The 11,132-nt window shown below is 40.0% G+C and overlaps 1 protein-coding gene across 1 annotated transcript in view; it reads right to left on the bottom strand.

Annotated features, from left to right (window-relative positions):
- TDRD12 (tudor domain containing 12) overlaps positions 1 to 11,132 on the bottom strand; it is a 67,923-nt gene that overhangs the window by 9,107 nt on the left and 47,684 nt on the right. The window contains exons 34-36 of the mRNA XM_065028368.1: positions 7,751 to 10,685; positions 6,504 to 6,688; positions 1,069 to 3,942 (exon numbers count right to left, since the gene is read on the bottom strand). The gene's annotated coding sequence lies outside the window, so the exon portion shown is untranslated. The remainder of the gene's footprint in view (positions 1 to 1,068; positions 3,943 to 6,503; positions 6,689 to 7,750; positions 10,686 to 11,132) is intronic.

Below are 11,132 nucleotides of genomic sequence, written 5' to 3'. Positions count from 1 at the left end.
TGGCTCAGGACCACTCTTGGCACACCAAAAAAATGCTACTGAAAGGTATTTTCAATACATATGTACATATCATCCCTTTAGCGTTCCTGGACAGTAAAATCCTGGAACTGTTTCAGATAAACAAAAGCAAACACTTTCAAGAATGTCACGTATTGTACAAATAGAATTAATGATTAGACAGGTGATTCTTTCCAACTCCTTCCAACAGTTAGGAAAGAAACTAATTTTCTGCTTTGGCAGCAGCTAAAAAGAATTGTTTTTTCCCTTACGTTTCTTTCAGATAGAAGACACATCTTAGGCTCTGGATGTTTTTCATCTTGCATTCAAGCATTTGCTTTCAGTATGTTTCTATGTACAAAAAGTAGATGAAAATGTTTATTGCAGAGCACCCATTTTATGATTAGAGGAAAAAAACAAGGCATTACGCATATATTCTTCTGTTTTTTTAAGAAAACACACAACATTTAAACATAAAAAAGAAACGAAAAGCAACCACAGAAGAAATTCCACTGAAATTCCCAACAAAGTTGATAGTTTTAAGAGTTCAGATTGCCCAGCAGGCAATACTGCTACTGTAAAGGAACAAAAACCCAGTGTCTCAGAAGCTGACCAGAAGAAGTGACATAAAGAGCTTATGGGATGATCATCATCACTTCTATGCTTAAGCAGCAGTTAAAAACATTATCACCTCTGAGGACTGGAAAAAGACCTGACTAAGCCCTAGAAACCAACCCTGTGAGAGGCATTTTGTGTATTTTGGCAGGTACTGTCTTTCCACCGTCAGAACACTAAAAAGGGAGGTAATTCTAGGAGGTGTAATTAAGGAGAATTTCTTTGCCGCCTTTGATAACCAAACCTCACAAGGAATTGTTACTGGGAGTTTATCAGTACATTTTATTTTTACATTTAAATATTACATACATCTATAATTCATAACATACACCCCGCCCAAATGTACACACATGCTATCGAAGCCAATTGCCTGACAGTGCCACCCAGGGAAGGTGCCGAGCTCCTGACGCCAGCGCCCGCCCCGGCTGAGAAGCACCGAGCACTTTTACAACTTACCTTTACCGATGTAATTACACCCAATAACACGCTAATTGAAATTGGGGTTATAAAAGTGAAAAGTTATACTTAGTGGGAACAGAGCTTGTTCAGATCAGGTTCTCAGGCTTTCCACGCAGGTCCTCCCAGGCGGTGCCGGCCCTGCAGCAGGCAGCAGCACCCCCGGGGCAGGACCTGCCCTCGCCCAACCTGGTCCCAGGGCTACCGAGTTCTGTCGGGAACGCTTGGCAACGGTGGTGGAAGCCGCACGGAATTGTGACAGTGGGCCAGAAACCGCCTCAGTCCTGTCGCTACTGGAACCGCGGGCTGGTTTAGTCGATGCACCCGTGTCCGTTCAGTAAAACGGGGAAAAGAGGTCCTCTGAGTGTCCTTAGGCACCCAGGCCTATAAACACTGTTGGTATGTTGCATTTTATTACAACTTGGATTACGTAAATAAACTTGTCATGAGCCACAGAAAAGATGCAACATAACCAGCACACTGAAGGACAAATGGATGGGCTGAACTTAACTGTTCCAATACAGAGACCTTTTGTTTCATAGACTGAAAATAACTGTAATACACATTTTACTGTATATTGCCATAGAACATGGACGTTTATCCAGCAGGAGGAATCCTAATTCAAGTTACGTAGCTGAAACAAATTACAAATCACAAATCAGAAAACAAGGAAGTTTTAAATGGGTTAGGTTAGAATTACATTAGAATGTGGAAAATTAATAACTTTTTCTTTTGTTTATTAATACCAAATACATGCTAACGTGCAAATACAAGATCCATCCTTTTGGAAAGAACAGACAACACTCTTCTATGATACAAATTTCTCATTACAAATTAATTCCATAAAGATGCACTGCCAATGAAACACCACTGTAACAATCGGTGAATTAGGTGCCAGTGCTGGAGAGTCTAGTTTATAACATGCTTTGAATTATGTTCCAGTCAAGTTAGAGATAGATACAAACAGTGTTTCAGAAAACTTTTTTTACTGTATCAAAGGAGCAGGAAAATTATACAGATTAAATAAAAGGGTATTAGGTGGACAAGTTCAAAGAAATAGATGTATCACGTAATAGTGCGAAATAACAGTTAAAGTAGAGTGAGCAGCAGTTCTCAGGTATCACGGACTTTGTGAGAAGTGACCAGGCATGACGGTGTCACACCGTTTGACTTGAGCTGCCAGTTATGACTCTACCTTCCTCCTCCTTTTACAGCCAAACCTTCCTTCTCCTTGTACAGCCCCGTTCAAACGCGCTGCTGCCTTCTGCTCCAAGGGACAGCGACGCTTCTCCGCAGCCACGTCCTCCCCGCTCTGCGGCAGCATCGCCCGCAGCCAGGACAGAGAAGCAAACAGGACGAGTGAGGACAGGAGCCAAACCAATAAAAAGCAGCTGCTGATATGTGTTTTTTGCTTTAAAACAGTATCAGATTACTGCAAGAAAATGGTGTCATGTAGTCCAATCTAAGTCAATTTAATGATTAATTAGGGATTAATTATGGTCTGAAGATCAGAGGTGAAAAGAAAGGCGTCACTTTCACTACAAAGTTAGGTCTATCTGAATTTTCCCGTCTTCACTGCGGTAATAATTTTGCATACACTGATGTGCAAGTATTCTTAGCACTATTTAATACTTAATAGTTCTCCTGCCCCTAGTCATACAATTTTAATCATCTTGCAATTTCGAGCAGAAGCACAAACCCTTATTTCTCAGGTTACGGTATGAAAAAAATTTGTTAGCCTATGTAATCTAAAATAATGCAGTTAAAAGGACAGGATTAAGACACAGAAAGCAGACTACAGAAAGTAGTTGAAAATTAATTCTTGAACCCTGCATTTTAGCAATGTACGAGGGATAGCTCCGTGAGCATTAAGAACTAGCTCTAACTAGAACTGTTTGGCACAGACACAAGAACTAGAGCTTCCTTGTAATTAGCCAGTATAAACAATTCTACGTTAGCACATCAGAGTTCACAGGTGATTTAAGGTATTTCAAAACACCAACTTAGAAACCGCATTTGTCAGATAAACCTTTGGCAAAGAAAACCGTATTTCACAGCACTACATTTGCTGGGAACCAGCTGTGGACCTTTTACCATCATAGCAAATATTTTTTCTCTGACACAAACGGTGACTAAAAGCAACTAAAAAAACCTCCTACCCATTCAAAAATCAACCTGCATGTCCCAACCAAGGGGAAACAAATATTTTTATGATCTTGAACTGCTTGGGTGATAAGATGCTAAATCAGGTGAAAACTACATTTGATTGCTTTGACGTAGAGTCCTAACACGGGACTCTACTCTTACTAGTGATTGCTGTAACCTTGCTTTAACATACAGGAATTGTAACATTTTCACAAGTAGTAAGAATTCAGCTCTTTTCCAGACTTCTATACAAAGCTCTAGTTTGAGGAGTTGCTCTTATGAAGACTGTGATCCTTGCGAATGGAGATTATGACAGGTCATTAATCATTAAATGGTCTTGAAGACCAAAGCCATCAGCTCCAGGTACACTGAGATTCTCTTTACAACAGGATACACTTAGAAGAGGTGAACAGCATCTGAACTGAGCACAGCTATAAAAAATGAGAGCATGAAGAAACATGCAAGATGGGAAAAGTTTACAATATCCAGATAGCGGGTGATTTCATGTGCTCTTACCAGCTTTGGAAATTCTTGAAGTTGTTTTGGTTGCAAGGGATGTTGGGCTTTTACTTAGAGAAAAAGTGCTCACCGTGTAACACCGTACCCAACACCTCTGGCTGCTTCTTTTGCAGTTACATTTATCAGGCACCAACACACAGTAAAATCCACCTGCAAAGGCTGTTCCGCTGACCTGCACCAATAGAAAGCTCCACGTTCACCTTGCTTCAGCTGAGAAAAATAATGAAAGCAAACAATGCAAAAGAATAAAAAGTAAACAATATAGTGGCATCCTGGGGTGTATTAGAATGGGGGTGCTTAGTAGGTCAGAGAGGTTCTCCTGCCCCTGGTGAGACCACATCTGGAATATTGTGTCCAGTTGTGGCCCCTCAGTTCCAGCAGGACAGGGAACTGCTGGAGAGAGTCCAGCGCAGGGCAACAAAGATGATGGAGTGGAGCATCTCCCGTGTGAGGAAAGGCTGAGGGAGCTGGGGCTCTGGAGCTGGACAAGAGGAGACTGAGGGGTGACCTCATTAACGTTCATAAATATGTAAAGGGTGAGTGTCAGGAGGATGGAGCCAGGCTCTTCTCGGTGACAACCAATGGTAGGACAAGGGGTAATGGGTACAAACTGGAACACAAGAGGTTCCACTTAAATTTGAGAAGAAACTTCTTCCTGGTGAGGGTGGCAGAGCCTGGCCCAGGCTGCCCAGGGGGGTTGTGGAGTCTCCTTCTGTGCAGACATTCCAACCCACCTGGACACCTTCCTGTGTAACCTCATCTGGGTGTTCCTGCTCCATGGGGGGATTGCACTGGATGAGCTTTCCAGGTCCCTTCCAACCCCTAAAATTCTGTGATTCTGTGTATTTTACTATAGCTAATACGTTAAGAATGATGAAATTTAAATGTGTTATTATCTCTTACAGTATTAGACACAGCTGCAGTTGACCCCCAATTAATTACTAGGATCTGGTTATCTTACCTTTTCTCCACAGAATGAAAAATTACTTTCCCCACTACAATTTTTTTTTTTAAACTCCTTAGCCCTAATAGCATACAACACCAGCCATGGACCAATTTAATTGTGTCTGCTCCTTGCTACTACGCAATAGGGCTAAAGCACAAGAACGATAATCATCTGGCAACGTTTACTGTAGGTTTGTCTTTGGAGGGAGCTTCTTGGAAACATGAAGTTACAGATTTCTTCTCTAACTAGTGTGCGAAAATTAAGGAAGAAACAAACTTGTAATCATTCCTTCACTTTTCTGTTAACATCATGGATGGAAATAAATTACTTCAAGTAACCTTTGAACCAAGCCACATGAAGTAATAGCATGAGGTTCATGGAAGAAAGTAGCATCGGGAAAAAGTACCAGAGGCACAATCTGGCCTGTAGAACAATAGCCCTGAGAAACTCCAACTCCTGATGCCGACTGAGGCTGCAGAGCTTGTCACACCTTTGTGCAGAACTCACCTAAACTCCAAAGTGCTCCCATGTACTATGTGGACATGACAGGGATTTTGTGAACCTTTGAAGCCTGTGCCTCCTGCAGCAACCAACCAACCAAAGGTCTGCCTTTCTCTCTCCAGCTGGCACGATTTGCATAGAAATCACTTTGCACGTACCAAAGCACACACTGCCAATCCTGCTCAATGGTCACAGCACCAATTCACAGCTTTCAGGATGTTTTGTATACACAATAATTAAGCAGCCACAAAAGCTTGTCCGGAGTTTAACTATTATGTCTTACAAAGCTGGTACATTTGTTCTGATTTCTCTGCCATGCTTGGGGTAGTTTGCAGCACACTACAGAAAATCCAGGATCACTGAAAAATGCCCATAGAGGAGGATTTTCTGGGCTGCTACTGACAGATACTGGTTTGATTTTTCATTAAAGGTGTGTGATGAAGGAACCCTTCCAGCGTCAATGGCCAATACATTTTAGCCCTTCACCAGCCCACTCTGTTACAGCAGCCTCCCCATTTTGTACCGTTCACAAATGCGAATATTTACAGCATTTTCCTCAGCTGCAATTAAACACAACCACTGAAAAGAACAGACCCAGGGCACACTCTGGCAGCACAAACCTTTTCCCAGCCTGACAGCGAGACGCTGCTGCTTTCTGTCTAAGGTTTTCAATTAGTTCTTCATCTACTCTATTACAGATCTTTTTTAATTAAATATTTTTTAGACCTTCCCTTGCAGTTTGTTGTTGAGAATATAAAGAAAGTCACCAAGAAAATCCCTTTCAACATTGGTATATGTATTATACTGCTTCTTCTCTACTCCATTGGCTTATTACTTTGAGAAATAAGCCCAATTTATTTTGACAGAATTACTGATAAAATTCATACTCACTGCAACTCATTCCTTTACAGTCCAGTGTCACAGCTGTTACTGCCAGGCACTATACTACTACAAAGAAACAAACAACACTTTTCCTGTTTTCACAGGTAACAGCTTTTATGCATCTTTAAAATGTTGAAATGAAGATTTAACCATCCTGTTCCAAGTAAATCATCACCTTATATTTGGAAACAAGTTCCAAATACATTCAAATGTGAACGTGTTGGAATTTTGTGTAACCAAGTAAATGAGTTTGGTTAGTACACCAGTACTGAAGACAACTGTACCTAAAACCCCAGGACCGAGATTTTTTAAATCATGTTATTTTGCCTTGTTCTGTAGATACTACACCAAATATAGATACTATGCCAAATAAACGCTTTGATTGTTTTGTTCTACTACAAAAATTTTCCCCATGCTGATGTATCTTTTTTGTGTTACCCACCTGACATTGGCAACTTGACTATTTCACCTCAGCCACTGCTGCTGGGGTATATTGATTCTGGTACACTGCATCTTCCCTCCATTTACAGGATCTTCTAGTTGTAAACTGAACCAATGAAGTGGTTTCGGGTTCCTTTCACAAAACACCACAAAAACACAGAGGGTTCTTCAATTCCTGTCAAAGAACTGGGAAAACAAGTCAGAATTTGTGGAACTGTAGTCACATAAAAGTTTCATTGCTGAATTTACAGACCATGTTCTGTCCATAATGACTGAACATAATTTCCCCTAGAAAAATGTTGGGATTAAGTCATGTGATTATAAATTGAAAAGCAAACACCACCACCACTGTTCCAAAACCAAACCAAGGCACTGGAGACTCCGGAGTCAACCTCAGTAGTTCTAATGCATTTTCCTACTACTGTTAAAATATATTTGCATTACTTTTTACTCTGTTGTCAGAGCACAGCATCTCATACTCTGTGCTTCAGTTGTGTAAATACTGGGGAGATTCTCACACTCAGACACGCTAAGGTATGTTCTGTGAACTGAGGGCCATTCCTTTGCTAATTTCCAACCTACTAGCAACTTGCACATGAGAGAAGTATCACCTATAGAAGCTGGTTGCCAATTCTCTGAAATGCTTATCATTGAGATAAAACAGAACACAGAGATATTTCAGTGTGGTTTTGTAATGACTACCAGAAAGCCTGCTGTAAATTATGTACAATATAAAGGAATTCCTTCCTGGAATAACTGCACTTACACCCATTTAGCAGTCATTTAAACCCAGCTGTTTTCTTCTTCCCTTCCTCTATTTTAAGCCAGAAAGGTGCTGTTCTCTTTCAAGCCAGGGCGTTGCTCTCCAGCAGCTCGGAAGAGAGAGCCTAAGACTTTTCACCATGAAAAATTGATGCCACTGCCCTGGCGCGCTGCATCAGGACTTGTGAGAGCTTTTCCTCCAGGACTATGAAGGGCAGGCACAGCTCCTCCATTTAGGAGAGCTCTGAGCGCTCATCCTACTCCGCACATCTAAGGTAAATAAATACAGCAAAAATCCTACAGCATCAGTCAGCTTGACTCCAGAAGAGCAGATGCGCTTCGAGCCTTTTTTGCCTTTAAAATATGGTTTCTCTGCAACATCTCCAGATTTTTTAGCTCCTTTTTTTCTGTACTAATTTCAACACCTACACGAGCACGCATGATATCTAAAGATTTAATATTGTAGCATTTAAAAAATTGTTTTACCTATCAAATGTTTAGTTTTTGGAATGTAAAATTAAGCTGAGACTTCAAAAGTAGGTAGTACATCATGAGCTCTGTAGAGTGCGTCAGTGTTCGCTGCTTTCTTCCTCAGCTGGGAATGGACTTGCTGTTAGCTGGAAACCTCCTTGATGGAACCAGTGGAATGCAACCTGGATTTAGGGCTCAAAAAGGAGACCAAAGTGAGACACTCATTCCTCAAAGGGAAAAAGAAGAGGAGCCAGCTGTGTATCAGGGAAATCACCAATTCTGAGCAGGCTGTGAAACACCTAAACTTTGGCTCCTGAATGCTCCGACAAAATTAATTCAATAAAGTCCAACTAATTTTCTTCACAGGCCATCAAAATTCCCTTAGAACATCCTTCAGAAGACACTCCTTGATTTTCTGTGATCTTAGGACAACATATCCCACGTTCACAAGTTTATGAAGGGTGTCTGAAGAGCTTTGCTTAAACATCATTAAAAAGTGTTTCTTACTAAAACCCATGTACTACTCAAGGCAGGTCTAGTGCAAAATCTTTAGGAAACCTAAAGACCTTTTCAACAAACTCATTTATCATAGGGGCAAAACCAACAACACTGTAACCAAGGATTAAATAGGGAAAAAATGAAGGTATACAAATACCACATATATTATGGGCATGATGAACTACATAGTCATCTCATCTTTACTATTGATTCCCACAAGATGCAAAGGTCTTGCAATCCAGTGGCATAACCCGGCATGGACCCGGCTATTAAAACCAGACCGTTTTCTTACATTCCACTTGCAGCACACCTGCAACTACCCAAAAAAATAAACATTAAAATGCCTTTAAGAATGACAGTAGTGAGATCACTTCTCACAGCACATCTATCAACGTCAGGATTCAAAGAGCAAGTGCAAGTAAACAGACCTGTCTTCTGATTAAAATTAAGTAACCTGTTAAGTAGCAAGGTTAGAATGGAAAGTACCCATTTGAGATACCGCTAAGATACCACCCCTTAGCATTTGCTTAAAAGTATTGGTCAAAACACAACACGTGCATTGCTGCAAGCAATAAATACCAACTCTGCCAAACATTAACCTTTATTATTAGTGACTAATGACAGTAAAAGATGTACTTATATACTGTGCCCTTGCTATTTCCCAAATTAAAGTTGAAAATTACTTTTTACAATTTAATTGGTAAATAGCATTTGAAAAGGGTCAAACTACACTGTTAAGACAGGACCAGCCCACAGAGTGTTTGCTCCTGCAACTCCTTGGAATTTGAACTCCTGGATCTCTTCATCTCTGTATGTATTTGAGAGGGAAGGACACTCTTCCTCTGGCTGTAAAATGTCATTTCTCTTGTCCATGAAGAAAATAACTCTAGAATCCTTGAACTCAATGTTTATTTGTTCCTTAAGCGGCTGAGGAAAAGGAGGATTGCCAGCAAAACTGCAAAGCCTTTAACAAGTTTATAGCATCCCAAGAAGATTAACCCCTAAAACAAAATTAGACAATAAATGAAGATACTTTTCCATTTTTATAAGGAAACACAGGCTAGTTAAGGTCAAGTCACTGGCAGAGATTTAAGGCACCCATTCAAGAGTTGGGAACTCTCCAAACACATTCCAGGCTGACTAAAGGAAAACGGCGTATTTTCAGCATTGCCTGTATTGTATCTGAAGAAACAAAGTAGAGTATAGATCTGATGCAGAGATAAGAGACATCTGAAAACATCATGAGATGTGTAGAACATGCAACCACACAAAATTTTAAATACCTACAAAAATTCCTAAGCAACACTTAAGATGGAATTAAAGAGGCCATACTCCATTATCCTGTCATCACAGTTTCCCCTTTTTGATGTCTGGAAATTCCAGGGTAGAGATGATGTGAAAGGTGAATCTACTTCATTTTGAGGTACAAAGCCCTGTCATATATGTGTCTGCTTTCTTTTCACATCAGTTATTTCAGTAGTCTGTGACATTTTGGGAAAAACACAGGAATGGTAAGAGTATAGACCTTAATTTCAGAATTATCAGCTATAGATAACAAAGTAGTACATTACATAATATCAGATACCAAACTAGGCATCTGCAGTTGATGGATATAGAAACATTAGTCTAGTACTACATCACAACTACCATGAAAAATATTTAAGTTCTTGTAAAAGATGCTTGGAAAAGGAATATGTAGTTGATATTTGGCTTTTCGTATGTTTGTAGTAAGACTATAATTTTACCACTCTTTGTTCTTTTTATCTATAGGAAAACAAAACTTTTGTCTGACCACCATCCAGACAGTAATTTTTGAACAAGAAGTCAGTTAGGAAGAAAGAGCTTCTCTTGAAGTTTAACCCTATTTCTGTGAGAATGATACAAGAGAGAGGAAAAAGAGGGTGAGGGAAAAAAAATACAGCTTTGGTTTTGTTTTCAGTAGTGACATTGTTGTGCAGTCTCAGTTTTGGACATTCCCAGCACAGAGTCTGGCTGAACCATCACAAAACATGGCAAATAGAAGCCAATGTAAGTCTGTTTCACGCTTGCTTAAGAGCCCATTTTTAGTCAGAGATTTACATCAGCCTTAGGAAAGACAGGATTCCTGCTGATCAAGCCCACGTGCTTAAACAGAAGGTTAAAGAAATACAAAAAACCCCAAACAAGACACAAATCCACAAAAACAAACCAACCCAAACAAACACTAAAACCAAACTAAAAACAACTGTCAGATCATGCAAGGAACTTTCTTGATATTTCCAACACTGTATTACCACTGTTCAAGAGGTGTTATTTTAACAAGATGACGAATCTTAATGTCAGTGACTAATACCAGCTTACCTTATAGCTCTTAGCAGTAGATGTCTATTGAAAAAGGTCAGCTGAAGTCAGATCAGGTTGGTCAGGACTTACCGGTTTGGATGTCACATAGGACAGGTCCCACACAACTGCACTGCCAACAAAAAAGATGTGAAACATGATTGGGGGGGGTTGCAAGTGTTTTAGGGATGATTAGCAGGAATGGAAGAAACTACCTTACTTCAGCATTCAAGATAACAATACCCTTTTCCTGGATGTACAGCTGCATAGAAACAGAGAATGGCGTTTTTCACCAGAGCAATATTTTTAAACATTTACAAAAATGAAAACTGAATTGGAACTGCAATTGAAGGGAACACGAGCTGCCCACTCACTTGCTTTCAGGTTAATGAAAACCAACAAGACTTCTGCTCACACTTCTCTATCTTCTCAAGATAAAAACATTAATTATTTTTACAGGATGCAGCTGGCACCTGTGCATTATGCACCCATAATACAACAATTACTTCAAGGTTATCTTTCCAAAGCATTCCTAAATTAGAAATTGCTTGATATAAAATCAAAATAGACTCTTTGAATT

This window comes from Columba livia, chromosome 13 (genome assembly GCF_036013475.1).
Source record: "Columba livia isolate bColLiv1 breed racing homer chromosome 13, bColLiv1.pat.W.v2, whole genome shotgun sequence".
Classification (NCBI taxonomy): domain Eukaryota; kingdom Metazoa; phylum Chordata; class Aves; order Columbiformes; family Columbidae; genus Columba; species Columba livia.
The sequence above is the reverse complement of the archived record's forward strand: the minus strand, read 5'-3'. Positions and strand labels throughout refer to the sequence as shown.